Genomic DNA, 25,671 nt, shown 5'->3' on the forward strand with positions numbered 1-25,671 from the left:
GTATGTTTTGCCATCATTTTGCTTAACCTCCTGGACGTCTTTAACTTTACTCTTTATTTCTTCCTTGACCAAGTTATAATTGAATATAGCATTGTTTAGTTTCCACATGTGTACGCTGTCTATTGTATTTGTTCTTATTGAAGACGATTTTTAACCCATGCTCATCTGATAGGATGTGTGGAATTTTTTTCTATCTTCTTGTATCTATTGAGGCTTATGGGTTCAAACATATGGTCAATTTTGGAGACAATACCATGAGTTGCTGAAAAAAAAGGTAAATTCTTTTGCTTTATAGATATCTGTCAAATTCATTTGGTTCATAACCTCTATTAGTTTCACCCTGTCTCATTTTAGTTTCTGTTTCAATGATCTGTTCATTGGTGAGAATGGGGTGTGGGAATCAACCACAATTCTTTACTTGGGTTAAATGTGTGTTTGGAGCCTTAGTAAAGATTCTTTATGAATGTGGGTGCCCTTTCATTTGGGGCATAAATATTCACAATTGAGATGTTCTCTTGGTAGGTTTTCCTGTGATGAGTATGAAGTGTCCCTTCTCATCTCACATGATAACTTTTGGTAGAAACTCTATTGTAGTGGATAATAAAATGGCAACTCAAACTTGTTTCTTGGGACCATTTCCTTGGAAGTTCTTTTTTCCAGGCTTTTACTCTGAGATACTTATTCTTTTTGTAATTGAGGTGTATTTTTGGTATGCATCGAAATGCTGGAATCAGTTTATATGTCTGGTCTTTTAGCATATATCTTCTTAAAAGTGAGTTGAGTTCATTAATATTGACGAGCATTAAAGGTCGATTATTGTTAGTTCCTGTTTGTTTCTTTAGTAGATGTCACAGAGATTTATTTTATTTTAATTTTATTTTGCTTATTCACTTAAATCCTGTTTACTGTCTGTCTCCCACTTTGCCCCTCCCATAATCCTTCCTGCTTCTCCTAGCTAATACTTACCTTAGTGATTGGGTATCTTCCCTGGATATCTCCCAATTATAACATTTCAAGTCTCTGCAATTCTATGGACTGGTTCTCCTACTGAGACCTGAAAAGGCACACCAGATAGAAGAATATATTCCAGGCATTACCTTTTGTCACATTCACGTTCAACAACAGCATCAAGGAATAAGATGACTAATTCTGACTTCCAAGCACAGACACCTTCTTTTATTGCACATAGCAAAAACACAAAAATCAATAATACGCATACTAGAAATTAAATGAAATATTTCTTTTGAATTTTACAAAGACAGAGAAAAGAAAGCTGATTTTATTTTTTCTTTTCTTTTTTCTTATTTCTTTCTAGGTGAGATTTTTTATTTTTTAAATTACATAACATGATTAGGCTTTTATCCTTACTCTTCTTTTCTGAACTCCTTCACACATCCCTCTTAAACACTATATTTCTATTTCCCATTAGAAAACTCTTTTATGGGATATCTTTATAATAATACATAAAAATGTAAAATATCCTAAGAAAAATCAACAATTAACACATATGTATTGGACAAGATAAGGAAAGGCGCCAAAAAAAAAAAAAGCCATGAAATCCAGAGTCATGTGTGCAAACACTTAAGAATATCATTAAAAAAATCTAACTTGTAAGAAATAATACAAGTGCAAAGAACTTTAGTTTAAAAATCAGTAGGAGATAATTTCTGTTTCCTCAAAAATGTCAGTGGATAGATCTTGGGAGCAATAGTTAAGGAGAGGAGGAAATTAGTAGAATATAAAGTGAATAAGCAAAAAAATAAAATTTTAAGAACAAAGAAATTTTTACTCTATGAGAGATGGGCCAAGTGTCCACTTCTACTTTCAGATCTTGGTCTCCAATTGTAACAAATTCATGATATTTTTTTTCTTGTTGCCTTGATCTCTGGGCACACATGCACACATGCGTGTGTGTGTGTGTGTGTGTGTGTGTGTGTGTGTGTGTGTGACTTCTATTTATTTACAAAGCCATGCTTTCTTCATGTGCTTAATCATCTTTAGCTCTGACAATTTTTCTACTTCCTCTTCTATGGTGTTTCCAGAGGCCTGAAGAGAGAGATATTTGAATGTGACATCCACTTTAGACCTCAAATTCTGACTCTGAGCATAAATCTGTTTGTGGTTCTATGGTTTCTTCCATCTTCTATTGAGGGAAGATTTTCTATTGATGGCTGAAGAAGACACGGATTTATAAGTATGACACAATAACAACACAAATCATTTTATTGTGTATATTTTGAAAACTGCAGCATTTACTTGTGTAGGTACAGGCACAGTCTAATTTCTGATTCTTGGTATTCCAAATGCTCTCTTGGTTGGTTCAGTTCCATCTACTGTTTGCTTACATAAATCAGACACATATGCTTTCCTGCATTACAAAATTTATGCCTCAAATGCCATAGCAATCTCATTAGAAAAGCATCATTTTTTTGTCATCATTTTGTTAAGGGGCACTGTAGCTTCCTGTAGCAGACACTAGAATATTGTCAGCATTCTGTGATAGCCCCAGCTCAAATTCTAATATAAGTTTCCCCATATATTATATATAATATAATTATAATTAATATAGACCACACTGATATCTTACCTTTACTATCCTCACTACATCTTTCCTGAGTTCCAGTTTTCAAGCAATTCAACTCAATGTAGATCCATTTTCTTCACTTTTATTTTATACAATTATTTATGTATCAGTCAAAGAGTAAATAAAGGGATAGAAAATGGAAAATCAATACGGCCAACATATATTTGGACTTATGCTTACAAAATTGAAATAACTATATGAGATTTTTTATATTTTCATTAGATATTTTATGTATTTACATTTCTTCCCCAGGTATTTATATTTCAAATGCTATACCAATCCTCCCTCCTCCCATCTCTGCTCCACATGCTCCATCAGTTGTTCAACACATTTCTCCTCCCCCGTGTATCCAAGAGCAGGTCCCTACTACCCTGTCTCCTCCATCTTACTCCACCCACCCACCAAACAACACTCAATAAAACAGCAGTTCATCCCCTATTTTCCCCCATCACCTTTACTCTTCCTCTCCCTGCTAGGCCTCCACAACCATCATGGACTCAAGTCTCAAGGGATATGCACATCTTCTCTCACTGTGACAAGACCAGGCATTCCTCTACTGTATATGTGTCTGTGGCCACATACGAGCTAGAGTATGTTGCCTGGTTGGTGACTCAGTTACTGAGGGATTTCTAGGGTTCTGGTTAGTTGAGATTGTTGGTTCTCCTATGGTGTCACCGTCCTCCTCAACTTCTCACAGCGTTTTCCTAATTAAACGACCAGAATCCCCAACTTCAGTCCATTGATTGGGTGAAGGTATCTACTTCTGTTTCAGTCAGGTATTTGTTGGACCTCTTGGAGGACAGCTGTGCAAGGGATTTTAAAATCCTTTTCTAGAGTTAACAATTATGTTGTTTTTAACCAGGTTTAGGTACTATTGTCGTATTCTGTTTCTACTATAAATATTACATTTAGTCCTTCCAGAACATATTCATAAAAGTAAAAACGTTTAAACCAAAATTTATATGGAGTGAGTAGGTTACAATGCTTGTATGATGGCCATAAGACTGATAACACATAATTTTTATGTCCACAGATTCTTGTAACAAGCAGAAATTCTAATTCCTTTATCCTGTGAATTTTTGCACAGAATTATAAGCAGAATGAATCAAATTCCCAACTTCAAGTACCCAGGTTTTTGTCTGAGGAGTTTAACAAGTTTAACAAAAATACAAAAATTCCAAATTCCTCTCCTGGGGCTGTAGTCTTTATGCATCTTCAATTCAGAGTTTGTGTCACACATGTCGCACTACTCTCCCTTCTCTGTGTTCATTGCTATGCATTATTTATTTTACATAATGACATTTACTATGTGACTAATAATTTACCAAATCTGAATGATATTATAGACTGATAAACTGCACAGTACACAAACTGAAAATTTCTAATGACAGTAGAGGAACACCACTATTCATCTGAATATGATGTCCTGCTATACTACACCTGGGGTGCATGAGTCTCAGGAATGCAAATCTAGAAAATTCCAAAATTCTCAGATAGTGAAATATTTTAGGACAGTTTTGGATCAGTTTCTTTTCCTGTGTATATTCTGCATCGTATTAGAAAGAGAATTAGTAAGAGCAGATATCTGTGTGCTAATGCCTAAGTAATAGGTATGAATTTTTTTCTAAATGATTGCAATTTTAATGTCAGTTACAATGGCAATGACAGAGTTAGATTCAGGGTTCCAAATTATTTATGAAGATCATCCAGTTAATAAACAACAAAAATATATAAGAGGTTGCTCTGAACATTTTCAAATCTCAGGTATTTTGAGTAGGCATAAGCTTTCATTATCCCTGGAAGCTAATCAGGTGTCCCATGAAAGATGCAAAATCTTTGAGACATATCTGTGAGAAAGTGGAAGAAACCTCAATGTTTCACTCTTACCAGGTTTTAATGACTATTTCCAACAAAAACAAACTGTGTTCTTTTAAGTAAAATGAGTTAGAACATTTAACCCTTAATTATTTCTTAGATTATTTTATGTCTCTGTGTGTGTTTTACTCAAGTTCACCTTCAATTATAACTTTTCCAATCTCATGCTCCTATGATTATTCCCTTCAAATTTCAAGGGTTCCAAGAAAATAGCACTTGTTCTACTTAGTGAGCTGAAATGAATTATGGCTAGTTTTGAGACATAAATTGAAGTACGCATAGCAATCTTGGCATGTAGGTCTTCTGATAGTTGTGGAAATTCATAACATCCTCTACTCCACTCAGATTTTTCTAGGTTAATTTTGGGGAGGTTTTTGTACATGTTAAAACAAATGAATTTATGAGGGCTAGTACACTATTATTTCTGGGAAAATAACCTGCTTCCTGGAAGTTATGTACCACCTCTGGTTTTACATACTTCTGACTTGCCTTCCAGTGTGATTCTGGAGTCCTGGAAGGACAGGTTTCCATTTTTCTACATTGATATCCAGTTGAATCAGCACCATGTGTTAAAAATGCTATTTTTTTCCTTTGCATGGTTTTAGCTCCTTTGTCAAGGATCAAGTATCTTAGGCCTGTGGGTTCATTTCTGGCTCTTCAATTCAATTCAATTCTATTCCAATCATCTACCGGCCTGTCTCTGTACATTATTTGTCACTATTGCTATGTAATAATGGTTGAGGTCAGGAATTATGATTCCCACAGAAGTTCATTTATTATTGAGGATAGTTTTCGATATCCTGATTTTGTTTTATTCCAAATGAATTTACAAATTGTTCTAATGCTATAGGAACCGAGTTGGGATATAATGGGGATTTCATTGAATTTGGGGAGTGCTTTTGGCAAAATGATCATTTTTTCTATATTAATTCTACGCAAACATGAGTATGGAAGTTCTTTCAAACTTCTGAGATCTTCAATTTCTTTCTTCAGAGACTTGAAGTTATTGTCATACAGAACTTTCCCTTGCTTGGTTAGACTCACATCGAGGTATTTTATGTTTTGTGATTATTTCAAAGGTTGTCATTTCTCTAATTTCTTTCTCAGCCTTGAGTAAAGAAAAGCTACTGATTTATTTGAGATAATTTTATACTCATTCACTTTCCTGAAGTTGTTCATCAGGCTTAATAGTTCTCTGGTGGAACTTAAGGAGTCACTTAACCATACTATCATACTGGCAAAGAGTGATATTTTGACTTCTTCTTTTCCGGTTTGTATCCCCTTGACCTCTTTTTGTTGTCTGATTCCTCTTGCTAGAAATTCAAGAACTATATTGAATAAGTATTGAGAGAGTGGGCAGCCTTGTCTAGTCCCTGATTTTAGTGGTATTTATTCAAGTTTCTCTCCATTTAGTTTAATATTAGTTACTGATTTGCTGTATATGACTTTTACTATGTTTAGGTATGGACCTTGAATTCCTGTCCTTTCCAGGACTTTTATCATGAAGGGGTGTTGAATTTTGTCAAATGCTTTCTCAGCATCAAATGAGATGATCATGTGATTTTTTCTTTGAGTTTGTTTGCATAGTGAATTATATTAATGGACTTATGTATATTGAACCTCCCTGCATCCCTGGGATGAAGCCTCCTTGATTATGATGGCTCATTGTTTTGATATGCTCGTGGATTCAGTTTGCAAGAAGTTTTTGGTGTATTTTTTCATTGATATTCAGAGGGAAATTGATGTGAACTACTGTTTCTTTGTTGCCTCTTTGTGTGGTTTAGGAAAAAGGCTAATTGTGGCATCATTGAAGGAATTGTGTAGTGCTCCTTATGTTTCTATTTTGTGGAATAGTTTGGAGAGTATTGGGATTAGGTCTTCTATGAATGTATGATAGAATTCTGCATTAAACCCACCTGGACCTCAGCTTTTTTGGTTGGGAGACTTTTAATAACTTCTTCTAACTTCTTCTATTCCTTTATGAGATATGAGACTGTTTAGATTGTTTATCTGATCCTAATTAACTTTGGTACCTGGTAACTGTCTAAAAAATTGTCAATATTTTCCAGGTTTATTGAATATAGGCTTCTCTAATAGAATCTGATGACTTTTTGAATTTCCTCAGATTCAGGTGTTATGTCTACATTTTCATTTCTGATTTTGTTAATTTGGATATACACTCTGTGCCTTCTGTTTAGATTGGCTAAGGATTTATCTATCTTGTTGATTCTCTCAAAGAACCAGCTCCTGTTTTTGTTGATTCCATGTACAGTTATTTTTTGTTTTTCAACTTGGTTGATTTCAGCTTTGTGTTTGATTATTTCATGACATCTACTATTCTTGGGTGGATTTGCTTCTCTTTAATCTAGAGCTTTTAGGTGTGCTGTCAAGCTGTGAATCTATGCTCTCTCCTGTCAAGCTGCTAATGTATGTGCTTTTTCTTTTTGGAGGCACTCAGAGCTATGAGTTTTCCTCCTAGCACTGTTTTCATTGTGTCCAAAAATTTTTGGTTTATTATGCCATCATTTTCATTAAATTCTAAAATGTCTTTAATTTCCTTCTTTATTTCTTCCTTGACCAAGCTATCATTGAGTAGAACATTGTTCAACTTCCAACTGTATATGGGCTTTCTCTCATTTTTGTTGTTATTGAAGACCAGCCTTAGTCTGTGGTGATCTGATAGGATGCATGGGATTATGTTAATCTTCTTGTATGTGTTGACGCCTGTTGTGTGACCAATTACACGTTCAGCTTCAGGGAAGGTATCATGAGGTGCTGAGTGAAATGTTCTATAAATATCTGTTGAATATATATTGGTCCATACCTTCTCTTTGTTTCTCTATGTCTCCGTTTAGTTTATGTTCCATGATCTGTCCATTGATAAGTGTGTTGCGTTGAAATCTACCAAAATTATTGTGTGAGGTACCCTGCGTGCTTTGAGCTTTAGTAAGGTTTCTTTTATAAATGAAGATGCCCTTACATTAGGATCATAGATATTCAGGAGTGAGAGATCATCTTCGTGTTTTTTTCCTATGATGTTTATGAAGTTTCCTTCTTTATCTTTTTTGATAACTTTGGATTTAATGTCGATTTTATTCATTATTAGAATGGCTATTCCAACTTGTTTCTTGGGAAAATTTGCTGGGAAATTTTTTAACAGTCTTTTACTCTGAGGTACTGTTTGTCTTTGTCACTGAGGTCTGCTTCCTGTATGCAGCAAAAGGCTTGGTCCTCTTTACATATCCAGTCTGTTAGTCTATCTCTTTTTATTGGGGAATTGAGTCTTTTGGTGTTAAGCATTATTAAGGAATAGTGCTTGCTGTTTCCTGTTATTTTTCTTGTTAGAGGTGCAATTAAGATTGTGTGGCTTTCTTCTTCTGGTTTTGTTCCAAAGAGACTACTTTCTTGCTTTTCCTAGGGTGTAGTTTCACTCCTTCTGTTGAAATTGTCCATATATCATCCTTTGTAGGGATAGATTTGTGGAACTATATTGTGTAAACTTTATTTTGTCATGGAGAATCTTTGTTTCTCCATCTATGTTAATTGAGAGTTTTGCTAGATATAGTATCCTGGGCAGGCATTATGTTCTCCTAAGATCTGTATGACATCTGCCCAGGATCTTCTGGCTTACCTAGTCTCTGGTGAGAAGTCTGGTATAATTATGATAGCTCAGCAATTATATATTGTTTTTGTTCTTTTGGTGTTTTGATTATTATGTGATGGGAGAGATTTATTTTCTGGTCAAATCAATTTGGAGTTCTGTAGGCTTCTTGTATGTATACAGACATCTCTTGCTTTCAGTTAGGGAAGTTTTCTTCTATTTTTTATTGAAAATAATTACTGACTGTTTAAGTTGGGAGTCTTTCCTCTCATCTCTCCATATTAACCTTATGTATTCTTTGAGCCATTTCTGGGAACAGAGTGCTCTGTGCTCAGGTGAGTAGGTGCTCCTGGTAATTTTTTTTTTCAGTTTCAGCACAGTCAGGAATCTGCAGTTTCCTCTTGGACCAGGAATGTGGATTAGGTGGGCAGAAGTGGGAGTCTGTTCTGCAGTCTCAGGATGGCCTGCACTTCTGTATGTTCAGCTCTCTCCCCCATGGGATTTGGGCACAGGGAGTTGTGGGATGTGATCAGTTCAGTCCAGGCACAGCCAGAAACCAGAAGTGCCCTGTCACAGAGGACGTCTGTCTTTGTGTGTCATGAGTCTACCAGGCAGGTCACTTGGAGCAGAAAAGTTTGATTTCCCTCTGCTCTCAGGTGTGTAGGCTCCCCTGGTGACTGTCTTTCAGCTCTCCACACAGTCAGGAATGAGAAGGGTCCTATCTCTGACTGTCCCTAGGTCCCCGCACCCAGGGGTCACTAGATGATTCCCTATTGGGTGGGGAGTGTAGACAGAAGGTAGTCTTCTTTGATTTCTCAGGAGTGTCCAACCCTCTCCTTTAGGGGATTTGCATGTAGGGAGCTGTTTGCCCTGTTCAGTTCAGTTCCCTATGTAGACCAGAACTGCAGGTAAATGCTGCTGACTGTTCCTATATTCATTTTATAATATTTTCTTCAAACCATCCTTGCAAGTCAAGCATTAATCAGGAACTACCTAATGAAAATGAAGATAAAACATTCCCAAACTTATGAGACACAATGAAAGTGGTACTAAGAGGAAAACTGAAACTCTGAGTACCTGAAAAAAGAAACAGGAGACAGCATATGTCAGCAGCTTGACAGAACACCTAAAAGATCTATAACAAGAATATATAAATAAACTCAAGAAGAGTAGAAGGCAGGAAATAATAAAACTCAGGGCTGAAATCAAACAAGTAGAAATGAAAAAGACTATAGAAAAAATCAACAGAGCCAGGAGCTGGTTCTTTGAGAAAATCAACAAAATAAATAAACCCTTAGGCAGACTAACCAGAGGTCACAGAGAGTGTATCCAAACGAACAAAATCAGAAATTAAAAGGGAGACATAACAATAGAATTTGGAAAAATTAAAAAAATCATCAGATCCTACTACAAAAGCCTATATTCAACAAAACTGGAAAATCTGGAGGAAATGGACAATTTTCTAGACAGATACAAGGTACCAAAATTAAATCAGGAACAAATAAACCATCTAAGCAACCCCATAACTCCTAAATTAAAAGAAGCAATTATTAAAAAGTCTCTCAAACAAAAAGAGCCCAGCTCCAGATGGGTTCAGTGCAAAATTCTATCAGACCTTCATAGAAGACCTCAAACCAACACAGTCCAAAATATTTCACAAAATATAAGCAGATGGAGCATGACCAAATACCTTCTATGAAGCCACACAGTACTCTTATACTGAAACCACACAAAGCCTGAAAAAAGAAAGAGAACTTCAGATCAATGTCCCTTATGAGTATTGACACAAAAATAATAAAATTTTTGCAAACCAAATCCAAGAACACATCTAAATAATCATCCATCATGATCAAGTGGTCTTCATCCCAGGGATGTAGGGATGATTTAATATTCGAAAATCCATCAATGTAATCCACTATATAAACGAACTCAAAGATAAGAACCACAAGATCATTTCATAAGATGCTGAGAAAGCATTTGACGAAATCAGCACCCTTTCATGGTAAAGCCTTGGAAAGACGAGGAATTCAAAGCCAATATCTAAACATAGTAAAAGAAATATACAGCAAACCATTAGCTAACATCAAACTATATGGAGAGAAACTTGAAGCAATCTCACTAAAATCAAGGACTACACAAGGCTGTCCACTATCTCCCTACTTACTCAATATAGTACTCGAAATCCTAGCAGTTGGACAAACAAAGGAGGTCAGAGGGTAAAAATTGGCAGGAAAGAAATCAAAATATCACTATTTGTATTTTTTAATGATAAGATAGTGTACTTATGTGACCCCAAAAATTTCACCAGAGAAGTACTAAACCTGATGAACAACTTTAGCAAATGTCAGGGTATAAAATTAACTCAAACAAATTAGTAGTCATCCTCTACTCAAAGGATAAACAGGCTCAGAAAGAAATTAGAGAAATGACACCATTCACAATAGTCCCAAATAATATAAAATCTCTTGGTGTGAATTTAACCAAGAAAGTGAACAATATGTATGATGATAACTTCAAGTCTCTGAAGAAAGAAATTGAGGAAGATCTCAGAAGGTGGAAAGATCTACCATGCTCAGGGATTGGCAAGGGTAGTACAGTAAAGATTGCTGTCTTGCCAAAAGCAATCTACAGATTTAATGCAATCCCCATAAAAATTCCTACTCAATTCTTTAAGTAGATAGAAAAAACTATTTACAAATTCATTTGGAATAACAATACACCCAGGATAGCGAAAATTATACTAAAGAATAAAAGAACTTCTGTGGGAATCACCATCCCTGACTTCAAGCAGTATTACAGAGAAATACTCATAAAAACTGTATGGTATTGGTACAGAGACAGGCGGATAGATCAGTGGAAGAGAATTGAAGACCCAGAAATGAACCCACACACCTATGGTCACTTGATCTTTGACAAAGGAGCTAAAACCGTTCAATGGAAGAAAGATTACATTTTCAACAAATGGTGCTTTTCAACTGGAAGTCCGCAAGTGGAAGAATGCAAATAGATCCATTCTCACCACCATGTACAAAGCTTAAGGCCAAGTGCATCAAGGATCTTCATATCAAACCAGATACACTCAAACTAATAGAAGAAAAAGTGTAGAAGTCTTGAACACATGGGCACTGGGGAAATTTTCCTGAACAAAACACCAATGGCTTATGCTGTAAGGTCCCATCGACAAATGGGACCTGATAAAACTGCAAAGGTTCTGTAACACAAAATACACCGTCATTAGGACAAAATGGCAATCAACAGATTCGGAAAAGATCTTTAGCTATTTTACATCTGATAGAGGGCTAATATCCAAAATATACAAAGAAGTCAAGAAGTTTGACTCCAGAGAGCAAAATAAACCTTTTAAAAAATGGTGTATATAGGTAATCATTCTCAGCTGAGGATTATTGAATGGCTAAAAAGCAACTAAAGAAATTTTCAACATCCTTAGTCATCAGGGACATGCAAATCAAAACAAACTTGAGATACTCCCTCACACCAGTCAGAAAGGCAAAGTTAAAAAACTCAGGTGGCTGCAGTTGCTGTTGAGGATGTGGAGAAAGAGGAACACTCCTCCATTATTGTTGGGATTGAAAATTGGTACAACCACTCTGGAAATCAGTCTGGAGGTTCCTCGGAAAATTGGACATTCCACTACCTGAGGACATAGCTATACCTCTCCTGGGAATATACCCAAAAGATGCTTCAACATACAAGAAAGGCACATGCTCCACTATGTTCATAACAGCTTTATTTATAATAGTCAGAAGCTCAAAAGAACCCAGATGCCCTTCAACAGAGGAATGGACTCAAAAAATGTGGTATATCTACACAATGGAGTACTACTCAGCTAAAAAACAATTACTTCATGAAATTCATAGGCAAATGGAATGAGCTAGAAGCTATCATCCTGAGTAAGGTAACTCAAACACACTTGATATGCATTTATTGATAAGTGGATATTAACCAAAAAGCTTGAATTACCCAAGATGCAATCCACAGACGACAGGAAGTTCAAGAAGGATGACCAAAATGCAGATGCTCCCACTCCTTTTGTAAAGGGAAAAACATTCATAGGAGGGGACAGGGAAACAAAGTTTAGGCCAGTAATTCAAGGAAAGGCCATTCAGAGCCTTGCCCACATGTATATATACATATATATAGAGAGAGCCACCAAAGCTAGATAAGATTGATGAAGCTAATAAATGGATGCTGAAAGGGACTGGATACAGATGCCTCCTGAGTGACACATCCAGAGCATGTGTCATATAGAGTTCAGTGTTAACAGCAAACTACTGAACTGAAAACAGGACCCCCTTCGGTGGAATTAGAGAAAGTATTGAAAGAGTTGAAGGACCTTGCAACCCCATAAAAACAACAATGCCAACCAACCAGAGATTCCAGGGACTAAACCACTATTGAAAGACTATGCCTGGACTGACTCAGGGCTCTAACTGAATATGTAGCAGAGAATAGCCTTGTTGGGGCACCAGTGGAAGGGGAAGCCCTTGGTCCTTGGGTTGTGACCCCCAGTGCAGAAGATTATGGGGGAGGGGCAGTAAGGGGATGTCTGGCAGGAATACCTGTATGGGGGAGGGCAAAGGGAGGGAATGGGAGCTGATGGACAGGAAACTGGGGAAGAAAATAACATTTGCAATGTAAGTAAAGAAATATATCTAACAATAAAATTAAAAAAAAATCTGGAGCTACAATTGTGCAGTTATTACATTTTTCCAGGATGAGAACACACAGCATACACCTGGGCCATTAGGTCTATGCTTTGCTGTGCTGCTGTGCCTCAATTTTTAATTTTTTAACATTCAAGAAACATCTAGTTTCACAGAATTCACCAGAGTAGAAGTAGAAAGAAATAAGAAAGTCACATGTAATACAATAATTATGCATGCCAAGACCAACTGAAAGGCAGTCATATACAAATGAAATCTATACAATTATTGTCCAGGGCAAAGGTTAGGAGAAATGGGAACACCTGTAATTTACAAAGAGCTGCCACAAGCTACTGATATGTCTCCATCCTGGCCTACTCCTGGGAGTCCCTGTCATATTATGCAGTCCCCAGCAAATAAGAGTTTCTCAGGTTGAGATAGAGATAGGACCTACTCATTGGAACCTGAGGGATTGGGTCACTCTCTGGAGATGAGATCAGCCAGTCTCATTGTCCTCAATTGTTTCACATCTTGAAAGCAGAAGTAGAAGTTATAGGAGCATTTGTTTTTAAACACCAGGCAGGACTTCTGACCAGAAAAACATTAAAATTTTCAACATTATAATCTGGCCAATTCCAGCTCCACCTTTTAGGAACACAATTTGTGGTTTCTTTATTATTTTCAGTTTCCTTTATTATGAAAATGTTCTCAAGATGATCATATTCATCATGGATGAAATTCTGAATGATGATGTTGAACTTTCTAGAACAATCATGGTGCTTGTTCTTCTTTAGATGAGATTTATATATTGTTGAGTGCACTGAGAGTGGGGAAAAAGCCACAATATATCAAAATCAAGTTAATCATTTACTCATATGTAGTCCTATTTTTTTCTTTTTTTTTCAGAGCTGGGGACCGAACCCAGGGCCTTGCGCTTGCTAGGCAAGCACTCTACCACTGAGCTAAATCCCCAACTCCTCCTATGTAGTCTTAACTCATTGTTTTAATTATCGAATGTTCCCTTAATTTTTTTTAATTTTTAATAATGTGTTTGAAGTTTCTTGTACTGTTAAAAGGTGTTCATTATACACAGTGTTGTATTAGAGTTGTCCATGAGCAGCCCCCACATGGGTTTTGGGAATTGAACTCAGGGACATACATCTAGCCACTGAGTCATTTCTTCACCCTTATTATGATGTATATTTTCAGAAGTCTGAGGGCCTAGAACAAATGCCTGTTGATGTGAGAAAGTTTTCACTAGCTCTAGAGCACTGGCATTTCTCTGTGTGTCATGAATGTTATACAGTTAAACTTCCATGTGCCGTTTCTGAAGCTGGCAATTAAAGTAAGGATGTTCCTCTTTCCCATTTCAGATACAAGTATATCTAAGCCCAGTTCCCTCTTCTGTTCTTGTCCATAAATTGGCTGAGACATAATTCTGCAACAGGAAAGGAAGAGTAAAAAACAGCTGAAGAGTAAGCATAACATGCCATTGAGATCAGAAAAATCATGAACCATTTCAATCAGATTTTATGACTGTTTACCCCATGATATGGCTGCATTGGGAAAAGGAAAAGACACTAGAATAATAGGAAAATAAGCTCAGGAGAGACAGCTCAATTGGGAGCTCCAACTAACTCCACCTTCCTGATATGGTTTCTGTTGTATATTATGAGAGCCTAATTTGTCAATATAACCTTCCAACCATTTTTTTTCAATTGGCAATATCACTTGAGAGTATATGCTCTGTTCTTCCTGGGAACTACAGTTGGTTGCCATAAAGAGACTTCTCCTGTAAAATTCTACCATAAGGCCAAATTTGATGATGTTTGCAATGTATCTATGTAGCTATTTATGTATTTCTCTAGGAATCTATCAATCTATCTATCGATCTATCTACCTATCTATCATCTATCTGCCTGTTTGTCTGCCTGTCTATCTATCTATACTATATACTATTTACTTCTATCATTTTGCAGCTATTATTTCGCTTTGATTAGCTATGTCCCTAATGAACATATTCATTCAAAACCAAAAGCAAGGTATTTATAGATAATATTGAACTTATAGTACTCTCTGCTATGTACAGCTGCTCTATCAGAACAGTAAAATTACCAATAATGTATGGCAGACTGCATGGCTCTCAGACTGAAACATCAGTGTCTGTTAATGCTGGCCACATAGCCAGAGGTAGACAGGTAACAATGGTAATTATACATGGTTGCCATAACAACACAAAACTAAAAAAAAATATATTAATATCAACATAGGACTGTCTGCATAGTAATGAAACTGTCACAATGATATGAAAAGTATAGAATAATGGAACTAGAGAGAAGAATCAATACTTAAGAGAACAGACTGCTCTGGACAAAGTCCAGAGAATGATTTCCCTCACACTTATTAGTTAGCTAAAAATGTCTATCCGTAGGACCCATATACAGGCACTGTATACACACACATAATTCCATACACATTCATACATACGTGTAATTTTTGAAACAATACCTTAAAAAATTTCAACATACACTAAATCCCATAATATGGCATGAACGCACAGGAGAAAAAAAAAGAACTAAAGAAAGACTCACTAGGGGAACCAAAATCACAGGAGGAGGATACTATAAGCAATTCATACTGATACACAAGCGCGCACACACACACACACACACACACACACACACACACACACACAAATACGGAAAAAAGTTATTTATTTACATGAAATGCATTTCATTTATTTATTTATTTATTTATTTATTTATTTATTTAATTTTTACACTCCAGATTTTACCCTCCTACTGTTCCACATACCATACCTCCTCTCTGTTCCCCTATATCCAGGACGATGTTCTCACCCACAAACTTTTCCCCAGCAGACCTTTAAACTCCTCCAGTCTCTTGAGTGTTAGGTGCATATTCTCTGACAGAACCCAGACTCAGGAGTCCTCTGCTGTACATGTGTTAGGGGCCTCATATCAACTGGGATAAGCTGCCTGGTTGGTGATCCAGTTTCTGTGATATTTTGGGGTACATGTTAAATTGAAACTTCTCGTCCTCCTCCTAGTCTTTGTCCAGCTTTTTCCTAATTCAACTACAGAGGTGAGCAGTTTCTATTCATTAGTTGGGTACAAATATATGCAACTCACATTTTGAGCTACGTGTTGGGTCTTTTGAAGGGCAGTCATGATAGTTTGATTTTTGTGAGCACCCCATAACTTCAGTAATAGTTTTAGGTCTTGGGGCCTCCTCTAGAGCTGGATCCCACTTTGTGCCTGTTGCTATATCATCTTTTCCTCAGGCTCTTCACCATTTCCATCCATGCAATTCTTTCATACAGGAAAAATTATGGGTCAGAGTTTTGACTGTGGGACATCATCCCCATCCCACACTTAATCCCCTGTATTTCCCCACGAGATGGGCTCTACAAGTTCCATTTCTCCACTCGAGGGCATTTAACTTAGGGTCCTGCCCTTTGATTCGTGAAAGTCTCATCTCCCAGGTCTCTGGTACATAATGAAGAGTCCTTTCAATTATCTACCTTCAAGGTTGTCCATTTGCATTCTTTCTTCTGCCCTCAGTGCTTCAGCCCTTTCCCCCCACCCAATATAAGATCAGGTTTCCCTCTCCCATGGCTCCATCACTTTTCCCTCCCAGGTCTCTCCTTCCCTACCACTTGAGGCTGTTCTCTTCTACCTCCCAAATGGGACTAAGATATCCTCTCTTGGGCCCTTTAGCTTACTGAAGTTTTTGAGTTCTGTGGACTATATCTTGAGAATTCTGTACTAACTTTTTTCCGCTATTATCCACTTATTAGTGAGTACATGCTATGTATGTCTTTTGTCGTATGAGTTACCACACTCAGGATGATATTTTCTAGTTACATCCATTTGCCTACAAAAGTCAGGATGTCCTCATTTTTAATAACTGAGTAGTGTTCCATTGAGTGAATGATTCACATATTCTGTATCCATTCTTCTGTTGTGGGATATCTGGTTTGTTTGCATCTTCTGACTACCACATATAGGGCCGCCATGAACATTTTGGAATATGTGCCTGTGTGCCATGGTGGGGCATCTTTTGGGTATATTCCCAAGAGTTGCATTGCTTGAGGTAAGTCTATTTCCAATTTTCTAAGGAACCTCCAAATTGATTTCCACAGTGGTTGTAACAGTTTGCAATCCCACCAGGAGTAGAGCAGTGTTCCTCTTTCTTCATGTCCTTGCCAAAATGTGGTGTCACCTAAGGTTTTGATCTTAGCAATTCTGATTTTAGTAAGATAGAATTTCAGAATCATTTTGATTTGCATTTTTCTGATCACTAAGGACTTTGATCATTTCCTTGGGCCTTTCTCAGCCAATCAAGATTCCTCTGTTGTGGAATTTCATTTTAATTCAATACTTTATTTCCTGATGGAGTTGTTTGATTTTTTTGGTGGTTAGCTTCTTCTTTAGTTTTTGTTGCAATGACCTGTCCTTTGGTGAGAGTAGGGTGTCAATGTCTCCAACTATTATTGTGTGGAGTTCAATTTTTTTGAGCTTTAGTAACATTTCTTTAATGAATGTGGCTGTCCTTGCATTTGAGGCATAGATGTTCATAATAGAGACTTTCTCTTGGGGAATTTTCCTTTTGATTAATATGACATATCCTTCCTCATCATGCTTGATAACTTTTGGTTGAAAGTTAATTTCATTGGATATTAGGATACTGGCTTCTATGTAAGATTCTTAATATTTTGTCTTTTCTTTGGTGTAGGTATCTGTCTTGTGTTGTATCCTTATAGGATCCTTTGTAGGGCTAGATTTGTAGACAGATATTTTTAGAATTTAGTTTGTCCTGGAATATTTTGGTTTCTCCATTTATGTTTATTGAGAGTGTTTCTGGCTATAGTAGCATGGGCTGGCATTTTTGTTCCCTGAAAGTCTGCATGAACTCTGACCAATCCATTCTTACTTTCTTTTCCTCTGTTGAAGTCTGATGAAACTCTAATATATCTACTCTTGTATGGTACCTGATCCTCTTTTCTTGTAGCTTTTAATTTTCTTTCTTTATTTTGTGAGTTTAGTGTTTTCATTCTTATGTAACAAGTGGATATTCTTTTCTGGAACCATGTTTTTGGTTCTCTAGGTTTCTTGTAACTTTAAGGCCATCTCTTTCTTTAGGTTGGTGAAGTTTTTGTCTATGATTTTGTTGAAAATATTCTCAGGTCCTGTGAGCTGGGAATCTTCATTTTTGCCTGTTCCAATTTTTCTTAGATTTGGTCTTTTCATTGTGTCCTAAATTTCCTGGATGTTCTGTGTTAGGAGTATTTATGTTTTGAGGTTTCTTTGACAGCTGTGTGTATCTCTTCTAAGGTATTTTCTTCAACTGGGACTCTCTTGTCTATCCCTTGTATTCTGTTGGTGATACTTACATCTGTAATTCCTGACCTATTTCTTAGGCTTTCCATTTCCTTGTTTGCCTACATTTGTGTTTTCTTTTTTAATTCTATTTCTACTTTTAGGTTTTGTACCACTTTATGCTATTCCTTCACTTGTTTAATTGTGTTTTACCTCATTTCCTTAAGTGATTTATTTGTTTCCTTTTTTCACTGCTTCAACTTGCTAACCTGTGTTTTCCTGTGTTTCTTTTAGTGAGTTAAATATATTCTCCTTAGTGGACTGTATTATCTTCATTGGATAGGATTTTAGATCAGTTTCCTGAGTTTCAGGTGTGTTGTTGTTCTCAGGGCTTGCTGTGGTGGTAGAAGTGAGATCTCATGATGACCAAGTTTATTGGCTTCTTTTGCTTATGGGCTTGTGCTTGCCTCTTGCCATCTGGTTATACCAGGTGTTTTCTGCTGGGACAGAATGATAGCTAGTCTGCTACCTGGAAGAGGCTACATCTTGATGCATATCAGAGGATTAGCTGCACACAGAGCATTTGGTCTCTGTGAGTCTCTCTAGAGTCTGCTTCTTTTGCCTTGTGTTGCCACAGCTTTCCTGGTAGGCTGCTGCACTGCCTGTAGCAGATCTTCTGTTGTACCTTCCAACTCAAGTATCTTCAGAATGGCACAAATACTGCTTATTTGTTAACCTGGCTGCAGTAAATCTTCTGGGAGGTCTACAGAGTGTCGGGCATTCAGAGTATTAGGCAAACTGTTGTCCTGTGTGAAGCTGTTCTCCAGGAGGGCCTACAGACTGTAGTTTCTGTTTCCCTGTTGGCAACAGAACTCCAGTGATGTTTTAAGTCTTTTGATTCAGTTTCTCTGTGTGCCACAAGGGCCCAGGGAAATGTTCTGACTGTGGTATTCGTTGCCCAATTGCCCTGTGTATAGAGGTACTCCTGGGAAGCCTTCAAGCTCTGGTGTCCTAAGAGCAGTGGATCTTTTGGGAAGTCTCCAGCTGTGGTGTCAGCCTTTCTCTGGTGTAGCAGATCTCCTGGCATGCCTCAGAATATGGTATCAAATGCTCTGTTTGTAGCCAATCCTCTGACATGCATCAGGATATAGCCTTTTCCAGGGAGCAGACTAGCTGTCAGTCTGTCCCAGCAGAAAAATCATCATTACAGATTTTCATTGATAAACTTTGCCTTTGTCTTTCAATTCACATTCATAAAGTTTCTATATTTCTTTCTTCTACAGGAAAAATGTTTAGAAACCTACCTATATTGGTAAATATTTTCCAGTCCATTAAGAGTGAGCATCTGAGAAAGTCTAAATGTTTGTGTATTTGAGAAAATCAAACATCATTCAGTAGAAGAAAATCTCCAAGGAAACAGTGAGAATTGGCTCTTTTCTCATTGTTTATTGCCTGTTTACCTACTTGCTGCAAATTCATGTCATTGGGTGCATGGTTTAGGGTATACAGAACATTGTACTTGTCATGATTACTACTAATAAAGACCAAGTCAAACATCGGTTCCATTAGGCATTCCAATATGCTGCTGGATCCATCATTTTTTAGTGTTTTACAGCTAGATGCCAAGACTTCATAATTAAAAAAAACTTCCATTATTGCATTGCCAGTTATAAATTTGTGGTGTGAAGATGGCATAATATCTGTACAAAAATTTTAAAACCATAAACCTCACAATGGTGGTGTAGAAAAGTAAGAGTCCCATAGAATGTGTCATGAGTTAAGTCTGTCTTCCTGGTAGGGAAAGCGCACTGTGTTTTGGTGACTCATATTCTCTGTGTACATGGAGATTCCCACATCCTGATCCTCAAAACAATAGTATTGTCTGTTTCCCCATAAACAATAAAAACATTTGTGGATTTGTGGATGCCATCACAATTTAGTTGTAGTTTACTTCAGCTTTTGATTTGAGTATATGCTCACAGATTGAGATCATGTTCACAAGGGCAAAGCAGATTTTATTGTTTCCAACTCTCTTCTCATCTCTGTGAGAAATGTAATACATTGATAATCATCTAGAATGAAACATCCAACAGAGTTCCAGCTGAAGCAAATTACAAAAGAAGCCATTGCTAGTTAGTGGTAGAGAGGTGTCATTGTGAGAAATCTGATAAACATAGGAATATTATTTATCATCATTGAATATAGGATAGAAAAATCCTTAGCAAGTTTAAGGAGCCTAAGCAAAGAGAGCAGTGTGAGTTGCTGTGCACTTAAAATTTATAATCATATTTACTGGCAAACAGTTGCTTATCTGTGGCTTTTCCTCTCATCACTGACTCAAATGAGCAAAGGTGGAAGGCTGTAACATCCATTCCTAGTGGGAATAGCAAGGACAGGCCTTTGAAAAATGTCACAGGAAATACTCACAGGTTATATTTTCTCTCATGTTGTCTGTTAGTATTAGTTTTGTGTCATGTGTCTGTTAGTATTTAGTATTTGTGCTTTCGATGTTTGGAATGAGTTTAATATATTTAAACTTGAAGATATTTGTTAATATTTTTAAATACATTTATGCCTTCATCCAGAAATATTTTTCTGGGATTTAACAGGAAAGTCGCATACATAATACAGCTTTAGGTTTTAGGAAAAATATACTTATTTTGACCTACTTAAAGTTATTCCCTGTTTACCATCAGTTGTGCCTCACATAATGTCACCAAGGATCTTTTTTTTTTTTTTGTATCCAGCTACAACATGCTCTGGGAACATCTGCCTTGGTGCCTCATGAGGAAACAGATAAAGAGAATAAAGTAAATTTAAAAGTGGAAGCAAGATTTGCAGCCTAAAAAGTTAGCAGCAGATGAGATTAAAAGCCTTTTACTCAGAACTGAACCAGTCCTGCTATGCTCGGTTCTCAAATCCCAATGGGGACAGAGCAGCCCTCTTAGAGGTGCAGAGGATCCTGAAAGCTGAGAGGAGACAACTAGTTTTGCTCACGTTCCTGAAGCAGGAGGAACCCTCCAATGGCCCTCAGTGCCCTTTGTGCACAGGGACCTAGGGGCAGTAAGGGAAAGGAACCTACCAGTTTCTGTCTGCCTCCAGAGCTGGAAGCCAATCTCCAGTATCACTGACACACCTGAGAGCAGAGTTAAGGACAACTCTTCTGCTCTGGGTGACGCCCCTGGTGGCCTCAGGACACAAAAAGCCACTAGCAGTCAGACACAGGACATGTCTGGTGTGTCTGGTATCTGCCTGTACCTGGAGCTGAACTGCTCCCACAGCACTGTGTATTCAAATTCCATGGGGGAAAGAGCTAGACTCTCAGAAATGTGGACAATTCTGAGAGCTCAGGCAAGACAATCACTTCTGCTCACACTCCTGGCCCAAGAGGAAACTGCCTATTGCCTTCTGGATATAGGAACCAAAAAGCAGTCAGCAGCAGGAACCTTTTAGTTTCTTCCTGGGCCAACAACTGATAGTCAGTCACCTGGTATTGTGATACACCTGAGAGCAGCTGAGGTAAGACCAGCTATTCTGCTCCAAGTGACCTTGAAGGAGGCTTCAGGGCAGAGGAGCAGCTCTCTGTTCCCAGATCTGGTTGAAAGTAAACAGGTCTACAGGAGTGCTGACCTACAGGCTTAAAGGAGTATCAAACCACTGTCAGAAACAGCAAGACAAGCTAACACAGGAGGCAACCTGATAGTGTGATGCAAGCACAGGAGCCTAAGCAACAGAAATCAAGACTACTTGGCATCATGAGCGTCCAGTTCCCCCACCAAAGCAAATACTAGATATACAAACACATCAGAAAAACAAGATTTGGATTGAAGATCACATCTCATGATGATGATGATAGAAGACTTTAAAAAGGACATTAATAACTCCCTTTAAGAAACATAGGACAACACAGGTGAACAAGAAGAGGCCCTTAAAGAGGAAAACATAAAAATCTCTTAAAGAATTAAATGAAAGCACAATCTGAAGGAGAAAGAATTGAACAGAGTCATTGTAGATTTAAAAATAGAAAAAGAAACAATAAAGAAATAAAAGAGGGAGACAACCATGGGAATAGAAAACCGGGTAAAGGGATCAGTAGTCATAGATGCAAATATCATCAAGAGAATACAAGATATAGAAAAAGAAATCAGCGGCAGAAGATACCATAGAAAACATTGATGTAACCACCCAGGACAATGTAAAATGCAAAAGGCTCTTACACAAAATAACCAGGAAATCCAGGACACAATGAGAAGCTCAAACCTAAGGGTATTAGATGTAAATGAGTGCAAAGACTCCTAACTTAATGGGCCAGTAAATATTTTCAACAAAAATATAGGAGAAAACTTCCCTAACTTAAAGAAAGAGATGCCCATGAACATTCAAGAAGGTTATAGAGCTCTAAATAGATTGGACCAGATGAGTAATTTCTCCTATCACATATGTCAAAAAATAAAATGCACAAATCAAAGAAAGAATATTATAAGCAGTAACGGAAAAATCTCAAGTGACATATAAATGCACACCTGTAAGAATTACTCCAGACTTCTCTCCAAAGACAATGAAAGTCAGAAAATAATGGAAAGATGTCATACAGACCCTAAGGGAACACAAATGCCAACCCAGGCTACAATATCCAGCAAAATACTCAATTTACATACATGGAGAAACCAAGATATTTCATGACAAACCAAAGTTATTCAATATCTTTCTTTAAATCCAGCTCTACAGAGGATAAGAGATGGAAATCTCCAACACAAGGAGGGAGACTACCATGTAGACAAAGCAAGAAAGTAACATCTTTCCAACAAAACCAGAAGAAGATGACACACAAACATAATTTCATTCTAACTCTAAATATGAAAATAACAGGGAGCATCAATCACTGTTCTTTAATATTTCTCAACATCAATGCATTCAGTTCTCTAATAAAATGACATAGACTAACAAGCTGGATTCATAAAGAGGACTCAGCGTTTTGTGGCATACAGAAAACACAACATAGAGACAATGCAGACACTACCTCAGAGTAAAAGGCTGGAAAACAACTTTCCAAGTAAATGGTCTGAAGAAACAACCTGGACTAGCCATTATGTTATCGAATAAAATCGACTTTCAAACAAAAGTCATTAAAAAAGATAAAGGAAGGGCATTTCATATTCATCAAAAGAAAATTCCAACAGGATGAATTCTCAATCCTAAATATCTGTGCTCTAAATGAAATGGCACCTACATTCATTAAAAAAAATTTTACTGAAGCTCAAATCACAAATTGTACTTCACACAATAATAGTAGGAGATTTCAACACCTCACTGTCATGAATGGACTGATCATGAATATATAAATTAAACAGAGACATAGAAAAACTGATACAAGCTATGAACCAAATGGTTTTAACAGATATTTATATAACATTTCAACATAAAACAAAAGGATATACCTTCTTCTCAGCACCTCATGGTACCTTCTCTAAAACTGACCGAAGAAGTTCCACCAGAGATCTAATTAACCAAATAAACAACTTCAGCAAAGTGTCTGGGTATAATATTAACTCAAACAAATCAGTAGCTTTCCTCTACTCAAAGGATAAGCAGGCTGAGAAAGAAATTAGGGAAATGATACCTTTTAAAATAGTCCAAAATGATATAAAATATCTCTGTGTGACTTTAACGAAGCCTGTCAAAATATGCATGACAAGAAGTTCAAGTCTCTGAAGAAAAAAAAATAATGCAAGATCTCAGAAGATGGAAAGACCTCCCATGCTCTTGGATTGGCAGAATTAATAGAGTAAAAATGGCCATTTTGACACAAGCAATCTAGAGATTCAGTGCAATGCCTATCAAAATAACAATTCAATTCTTTATAGAGATAGAAAGAGAAATTTTGAAAATACTTTTGGAATAACAAAAAACCCAGGATTGCAAAAACTATAATCAACAATAAAGAATTTTTGGGAGAATCACCGTCCCTGACCTTAAGCAGAATTACAGAGCAATAGTGATAAAACCTGTATGGTATTGTTACAGAGACAGGCAGATAGTTCATTGGAATAAAATGGAAGACCCAAAATGAACCTACACAACTATGGTCACTTGATCTTTGACACAGGTGCTAAAAACATCCATTGGAAAAAAGATAGCATTTTCAACAAATGATGCTAGTTCAACTGGAGCACAGCATGTAGAAGAGTGCAAATTGATCCATTCTCATTGTCCTGGACATAGCATAAGCCCATGTGAATTAAGGACCTCCACATCAAACCAGATACACTCAAATGAATAGAAGATAAAGTAGGGAAGAGTCTCAAATACATGAGCCCTGGGAAATTTTCCTGAAAAAAAATGCCTTATGCTCTGAGATCAAGAATCAACAATTTGGACTTCATAAAACTGAAAAGCTTCTGTAAGAAAAAGGACACTCTACTTAGGACAAAACAGCAGCTAACTGATTGGAAAAAGGTATTTACCAATGCTACACCTGATAGAGGGAAAATATTCAAAATATTCAAAGAACTCAAGAAGTTAGACTCTATTGGGTCAAATAACCCTATTAAAAAATGTGGTACAGAGGTAAACAAAGAATTCTCAGCTGAAAGATAATTAATGTCTGTGAAGTATCTAAAAAAAATGTTCAACATCCTTAATCAGCAGGGAAATGCAAATCAAAACAACCCTGAGATTCCAACTCACAGCGATCAAAATGACTAAGATAAAAAACAGGCAACAGCAGACACTGTCGATGATGTAGATGTAGTTGTAAAATTATATTAAATGCTATTTTACCCCCACTAGGTCCAGCACCGCAGTGCCCCAAGATATCTGCTTGATATCTTGATCTCAGTTAGCAAAGCATCTTACCTGCTCTGCTCCATCCTGAATCACACTGTTGAAGGCCTCTCTCTTAGCCTGACAGCAATCTCTCTACCTATCTAGTTCCCAAAGCAGGTTTCTATGCCAGAAACACACTTCCCAACTCTATGGCAGCACAGACTAGCCACTTCACACTCTCTTTCACTTAAATCTGCACAAGAAAGAACACGCAAAATAATAACCTCTGATCTGCTTGATAAGATATAATTGCCCACCTAAACATACAAAGACCTGTATACATCCATCCTTCAAGAACATTCACAACAATCTGTAAAGGTACAGTGTGGAATCAAAACATCAGCTTCCATGTTCTCTCTGCTGTGGCTTCTCTCAATCTCCTCCTCTCTTCCTCCTTTCTATATCCGTCTCCTCCTCTTCCCTCACTTTTCTCCTGCCCATCCTTTCTTCTCATCCAATGACAGGCTTCATTCTATCTTGTACCTGTCTCGCACGTGACCTCATCCCACATTTCACCCTTTTTGTCTAATTAAAAAAAAAGCATTTCTCTCAAATTTAAGCTGTGCACAACTATTATCATTTTGAATTAAAATCATAAAATATATCTAACACCCAGTCCAACACTTTATCATTTAAACAGAACAATTAGTTATCCATTCCAGCTTAAGAAAGGCTTAAAGTCTATATTATACCCTGACAAGCTTGTATAATATCTGATAACTACCTATTAAATATGTATTTCAGAGTTAAACAGTATGATAGGCTATGAGACTATAATCAGTC

The 25,671-nt window shown here is 37.0% G+C and overlaps 1 long non-coding RNA gene across 1 annotated transcript in view; it reads left to right on the forward strand.

Annotated features, from left to right (window-relative positions):
- The window catches only part of LOC134485099 (uncharacterized), a 46,825-nt gene extending 22,075 nt beyond the window's left edge, over positions 1-24,750 (forward strand). Inside the window, exon 3 of the long non-coding RNA XR_010062969.1 lies at positions 20,811-24,750. This is a non-coding gene — a long non-coding RNA (uncharacterized LOC134485099). The remainder of the gene's footprint in view (positions 1-20,810) is intronic.
- Positions 24,751-25,671: the final 921 nt, after the last annotated feature.

The sequence above is a fragment of the Rattus norvegicus genome, chromosome 1 (genome assembly GCF_036323735.1).
Source record: "Rattus norvegicus strain BN/NHsdMcwi chromosome 1, GRCr8, whole genome shotgun sequence".
Taxonomy (NCBI): Eukaryota; Metazoa; Chordata; class Mammalia; order Rodentia; family Muridae; genus Rattus; species Rattus norvegicus.